A 7,210-nucleotide genomic window follows, 5' to 3' on the forward strand; every position below is an offset into this window, starting at 1 on the left:
AGTCAGCATATTCGGCCTTTGGTTTTTGGGATTGGCTTATTTCACTATGATTGTCTCTGGTTCCATCCATTTACCAGCAAATGCCAGAATTTCATTCTTCTTGGCTGAGTAATATTCTGTTGTGTATATGTACCACATTTTCTTTATTCATTGATCTGTTGAAGGGCACCTGGGTTGGTTCCGTAGCTTAGCTGTTGAGAATAGAGCTGCTATGAACAATGATGTGGCCATGTTGCTATAGTATGTTGTTTTCTTCTTTTTTTTTAAGTATTTTTATTAGTTGTAGATGAACACAATACCTTTATTTTATTTATTTATTTTTATGTGGTACTGAGGATCAAACCTAGTGCCTCACACATGCTAAGCATGCATTCTACCACTGAGCCACATAGTATGCTGATTTTAAGTCCTTTCAGTATAGGCCCAGGAGTGGGATAACTGGGTCAAATGATGGTTTCATTCCAACTTTTCTGAGGAATCTCCATACAGCTTTCCAGAATTGTTGGACTAATTTGCAGTCTCACTAGCAATGTAGGAGTGTACCTTTCCCCCCACATCCTCACCAACACTGTTACTTGTATTCTTGATACTTGCCATTCTGACTGAGTGAAATGAAATCTCAGTGTAGTCTTAATTTTCATTTCTCTAATTGGTAGAGATGTTGAACATTTTTTTCATGTATTGTATTCCTTCTTCTGTGAAGTGACTTGTTCAGTTCCTGTGCCCATTTGTTGAATGGGTTGTTTGGGGGTTTCTTGAGGGTTTTTTTTTTTTTTTAAATATATCCTGGAGATTAGTACTCTGAGGTGCAGGTGGCAAAGATTTTCTTCTGTTCTCTAGGCTCCCTCTTCACATTCTTGATTGTTCCCTTTGCTGTGAAGAAGTTTTTTAGTTTTGGTACTGCCCCATTTATTGATTCTTGATTTTACTTCATGTGCTTTCAGAGTCTTGTTGAGGAATTTGGTTCCTAAGCTGACATGATGGAGATTTGGGCCTACATTTCTTCTGTTAGTTTCAGGGTCTCTGATCTAATGCCTAGGTCCTTGATCTACTTAAGGTTGTTCTATGTGGGGTGAGAGATAGGGGTTTAGTTTCCTTTGGTTATGTATGGATTTCCAGTTTTCCCAGCACCATTTGTTAAAGAAGCTTATACTGTCCTTGATCACGTTTCTCTCTCTAATCAAGTATCGATTTTTTGTTGTTGTTGTTGATAAATTTGCTTATTATCGAGTTATATAAATGGAATTACACTTTATGTACTCATTTTATGTGTAACTTCATTCAACAAAATTAGTATTTTTAAATTTCTTTTTAGTTGTTGATAGACCTTTATTTTATTTATTTATATGTGGTCCTGAGAATCGAACCCAGTACCTCACACATGCCAGGCAAGTGCGCTGTCTTTGAGCCACAGCCACAGCCACAGCCCTCAGCAAAATTATTTGCTGTGTGCATCAATAATTATTTTAGTGCTGAGTAGTATTGTATGTTTATTTTTCCATTTAATTCCTAATGGTCATTTGACGTAACTGTAAACTCTGAAATCCAGTTTTTGGCTATAACAGACAAAGCTTCTATAAATATACATGTCCAAGTCTTTACATGAAAGTGTTTTTTTTGTTTGTTTTTTTTTTTCCCTGTTGGGTATGCTTATGGCTCCATCAAATGGTTGATAAATCATTAATTTTAAAAATAATTGCCAACAGTTTTCTGAATTGTACCATTTTATATTTCTTTTTCTTTTTTTTCTTAATATTTATTTTTTAGTTTTCGGTAGACACAACATCTTTGTTTGTATGTGGTGCTGAGGATCGAACCCGGGCTGCACGCATGCCAGGCGAGCGCGCTACTGCTTGAGCCACATCCCCAGCCCCTATTTTATATTTCTAACAATATTATATGAGAGTACCAGTTTCTCCACAATACTGCCAACACATGATATAGTTTATTCTTTAACTGATGTCCTGGGAGTGTCTAATTGTGGTTTAATTTGTTTAATTTTGTGGTTTATTTGCCTCATGACTAATGATCATAAGCTCCCTTTTTAACTAAGTTACTATCTGTGTATCTTTTTTGTTGAGATGTCTGTTCAGATCTTTTGTCCATCATTTTATTGTCTTGTTTTTTTGATTTTGTTTTCAGAATAATTCACATAAAGTACTAGATATATGCCCCGTATCAGATAAATGCTTTGCAAAGATTTTCTTCATCTCTATATTTCATTTCTTAAGTGTCTTGTGAAGAGCTGAAATTGTACTTTTTTTTCTTTTTTTAGTTGTAAATGGACACAATATCTTTATTTTATTTATATGTTTTTATGTGGGGCTGAGGATTGAGCCATTGCCTCACATGTAGTAGGCAAGTGCACTACCATTGAGATAAAACTCCTGCTCTGAAATTTTACATTTCTTTTTATTTTTTTTATTTATTTTTTTTTTTTAAATATTTATTTTTTTAATTTTCGGCAGACACAACATCTTTATTTGTATGTGGTGCTGAGGATCGAACCCAGGCCGCACGCATGGCAGGCGAGCGCGCTACCGCTTGAGCCACATCCCCAGCCCCTACATTTCTTTTTAAATACCTTTCTTTAATTTATTTTTATGTGGTGCTGAGGATCAAACCCAGTGCTTCACACGTGCTAGGCAAGCGCTGTACCACTGAGCTGCAACCCTACCCTAGCCCTGAAATTTTACATTTTAATGAAGTCTAATTTATCAATTAATATGCTCTTGATGTCATATTGTCATATTTAGGAAATCTTTAGCTCAGGGCCAAAGGTTTTCTCTTGGAAAATTTGTTATCATAGGTTTTATATTTAGGCTTAGTAGTGCCTTTTGAGTGTTTAGTTGTAATTGGACACAATACCTTTTATTTTATTTATTTTTATGTGGTGCTGAGGATTGAACCCAGTGCCTCACATGTGCGAGGCAAGCGCTTTTCCACTGAGCTACAACCCCAGACCCTTTTTGTTTTGTTTTTGAGATGGGGTTTTGCTAAGTTGCCAAGACTGGCTTCAAACTCAAGATATCTTGTCCCACCCTCCCACTTAGCTGGCGTTATTATCATGCATCACCATGCCTGTCTTCAAATTCAATATCTTGAATAGTTATAGGGCAGTAAATTCACATTTACTATTTTTTCTTGAGTGAGCTTTGGTAGTTTATGTGACTTTCAAGGATCTATTCTGTTTCATGTGAATTTATTGGCATGAAGTTTATAATAATTTCTTGTTATCCTTTTAGCAGTTTTAGACTCTTAAAGATGTCACCTGTTTCTTAATTTGGGTCTTTCTTATTTTTTCCCCGATTGTTCTGGCTAGAAGTTTATGGGGTTTTACTGATGTTCTCCAGAAACTAGGTTTTGATTTTAATTTCTTTTTTTTCCTATTACATGGATTTTTATTTTGATCTAATTATTTCTTCTGCTTAGTTTTAGTTTAATTCCTTTTTTTCCTAATATTTTAAGATGGAAGCTGAGGTTATTGATTTAAGACCTTTCTATTCAAATATTTTCTTTTAGAAATAAATAATAATAATTATAAATATTTGAAGTCTTCTTTGATCCATGGGCTCTTTATAAGTTTGTTTAGTTTCTAGATATTTGGTGATTTAGAAAATATTCTTTAGTTGATTTCTAATTTAATTTTATTGTGTATAACTGAAATCTATTTTTAACTTACTCTTTGAATTTTAGCATGTTTTATTCTCAAAATACAGTACATCCTAGAAAATGTTCTGTGCACAGTTGAAAACTGTATTTGCCATTTTGGGGTGGAATGTTTTATTGGTGGTAATGAGGTCAAGTAGACTAATGATCATTACTACTATATTCTTTCAGACTTTCTATGTACAGGTTGAACATCCCTAATCTGAAAATCCAAATTCTAAAGTGTTACAAAAATCTGATAGTTTTTCAATTCAAATATGATGCCACAAAATGGAAAATTCCACGCCCAATCTCATGTAACAAATTGTAGTCAAAAATGTGTGCACTAAGAATAGTTTATAAAATTACTTTAGGCCATGAGAATAAGGTGCTTCTGAAAGGTAAATTTTGTATTTAGACTTGGGTCCTATTTCTAAGGTAGGTCCTTATGTTTATGCAGGTATTTCAGTATCTGAAAAAAAAAATCTAAATTCTGACATACTTCTTGACCCAAGCATTTTGGCTAAGGAATATTCAATTTGTATTTGTATTATTAAATATTGGGAGGAGATATTAAAATCTTAGACTGTAACTTTTGATTTGTCTATTTTGTTAGCTTTATCAAGTTTTGATTAATAACTATCTGGAATTATTATGCCTCATTATAAGGTACTGGGGATTGAAGTCAAGGGCACTGGACCACTGAGCCACACACTCCCAGCCCTATTTTGTATTTTATTTAGAGACAGGGTCTCGCTGAGTTGCTTATCCCTCTCACTTTTGCTGAGGCTGGCTTTGAACAATACTTCTGTCTCAGCCTCCTGAACTGCTAGGATTGCAGGCATATGCCACCTCTCCCCGCTGATAATCTTTAATTTTTGATTGGGATGTTTAGGACATTTACATTTAGTATGCTTATCGATATGGTGAAGTTTTAGTCTTGCTATTAGTTTTCTATTTGTCCCATCTTAAATTTATACACACACACATTAAAAAAATGTTTATTTAAGTTGTCGATGGACCTTTATTTATATGCTGTGCTCAGAATCAAACCCAGTGCCTCACACATGCTAGGCAAGTGCTCTACCACTGAGCTACAGCCCCAGCGCCCATCTTATGTTTTTGATCTTTTTTCCCTGTTTTTTTCTTTTTAAATATACTTATTTTTTTGTAGTTGTAGATGGACAACATGCCTTTATTTATTTATTTATTTATTTTTGAGAGAGAGAGAGAATTTTTTTAATATTTATTTTTCAGTTTTCGGCGGACACAATATCTTTGTATGTGGTGCTGAGGATCGAACCCGGGCCGCATGCATGCCAGGCGAGCGCGCTACCGCTTGAGCCACATCCCCAGCCCGACAACATGCCTTTATTTTGTTTATTTTTATGTGGTGCTGAGGACTGAACCCAGTGCCTAACATGGGCTATTATTTTGTATTCTTATAAACAGAATATATAACGCAGATCCTGATATAAAATTTTGGTAAAATCACTATCATAGTGATTTAAAAATATAAACTGATAGCCCCAACTAATATTTATTTTATTTAATTAATTTAATGATCAATTAAATAAATAATTTTATTAATTAAATTAATTGATAAGCTGAGGAGGCTGGCTTTGAATTTGTAATCCTCCTGCTTCACCCTCCCACCTCACTGGGAGGTGGTGCTGTGGATTGAACCCAGGCCTCACTAAGCATACACTCTACCACTCAGCTACACCTCCAGTCCCTCAACTAATATTTAAAAAAGAAAATTAAGATGTGTGATCTAAAATATACTTATGGAATACTGAATCCTAAAATGAAAAATGTATTTGTGTGTGTGCGTGCGTGTATATATATATATTTATACACATACATGTATATTTTTTGGCTGATTCTAGAAATTGAACCCAAGGCAAGGTGTCACATGTGCTAGACAAGCACTCTTCCATTGAGCCTCTTCTCTATCCCCGAGAATATATATACTTTTCAAGCCACATCGAACAAATTCACCAACTGATCATGTAGTAAGGTACATAGAAATGTGAGGAATTTTCAGAAGTTAATATAAAAAACATTTTCTAAAACTAGTTTATAATTAAAATAGGCATAATACTTTAAAAATCTAAAATATTCTTTAAAATGTTCAAATATAACTCAATTGTTATGAGATAAATCACTGTTGAAAATATAAAATTATTAACATGCCAGCCGTATGTAAGGGATATGTAGAAGAAAATTAATTCTGAAAAACATTTATTTATTTATTTTTGGGTACCAGGGATTGAACTCAGGGGCACTCAACCACTGAGCCACATCCCCAGGCCTGTTTTGTATTTTATTTAGAGACAGGGTCTCACTGAGTTTGCTTAGCAGCACCTTGCTTTTGTTGAGGCTGGCTTTGAACTTGTGATCCTCTTGCCTCAGGCACCAACCCCCACCCCTCTTCCCCGGGATTACAGGTTTGTGCCACTGCACCCAACTAATTATTTTAATAAATTATAAATAAACGAATTGTTCTCAACTAAAGAATCCAGGAAAGCAATAAGAATATAGAAGCATAAAATGGGAAGAAATGGTGAAGATAGACGAAATTAACACAAAATGCCACAAAGTAGTTGAGACGAACTCATTTCCCAAGAAATGAGTTAAGTGAAACTTTAATCAGGTTTGACCAAGAAAAATAAATCATCTTACAGTATAGTGGGAGGGAAAACTGGGATAAAATTGCAAAGGTAAAAGAAATTTGAAGAATAAAAATATCTTTTAAGTAGTTATATAAAGTACTTACTTTATACCAGGCTCTGTTCTATGTGCTTTGCACATTATGAGCTACTTCATATAAGTAGAATCCACAAGAAGAGGATAATTTTCCAGAAACTTGTAATTAATGAAAGTGACTTAATATAATTTAAGCCAATAAGTATTAAGTAAATTGTTGATAAGTCTCTTCCAAAATACATCAAATCCAGATTAATAGAAAGTATTTCCCAGATTTTTAATTATCTGTTGGGGAAAGTTTGATCAGTGGGTACTAAGTTATAGTTTGATAAAAGAATAGTAGGGTGACTATAGCATTCCTATACTGTTTATTTCAAAAAGTTTAAAAGAAGAGATTTTCAAAGTCTTAAACAAAAAGATAAGTGTTTGAGGTGGTATATGTGTTTAAACTGATTTAAATATAACACAATTTATAGACATATTGAAACTTGACATATCACTTTTACATTCATTTTTTTGTGATTTTATGTCATCTGTTAAAATTTTTTAAAAGTAATCCAGGATTGCCTATTGGCAATACTTCTTACCAGAAGTCCTATTTATTGAATTGAGAAAAGTGCAATATAAATATAGACAGGAGCTGGCACTTGCCTGTAATCCCAGTAGCTTGGGAGGCCCCAGGCAGGAGGATTGCAAGTTCGAAGTCAGCCTCAGCAACTTAGCAGGACCTAATCAACTTATTGAGACCCTGTTTCAAAATATAAAAACAGCTATAGATGTAGCTCAGTGGTTAAAGTAAATAAATATATATATATATATATATATATATATATATATATATATATATATATAA

General features: G+C 33.8%; 1 protein-coding gene across 7 annotated transcripts in view; it reads left to right on the top strand.

Annotated features, from left to right (window-relative positions):
• Positions 1-7,210, top strand: part of Trim37 (tripartite motif containing 37) — a 141,095-nt gene that overhangs the window by 23,799 nt on the left and 110,086 nt on the right. The window lies entirely within an intron of this gene.

The sequence above is a fragment of the Marmota marmota genome, unplaced genomic scaffold (assembly GCF_001458135.2).
Source record: "Marmota marmota marmota unplaced genomic scaffold, marMar, whole genome shotgun sequence".
NCBI classification, from domain to species: domain Eukaryota; kingdom Metazoa; phylum Chordata; class Mammalia; order Rodentia; family Sciuridae; genus Marmota; species Marmota marmota.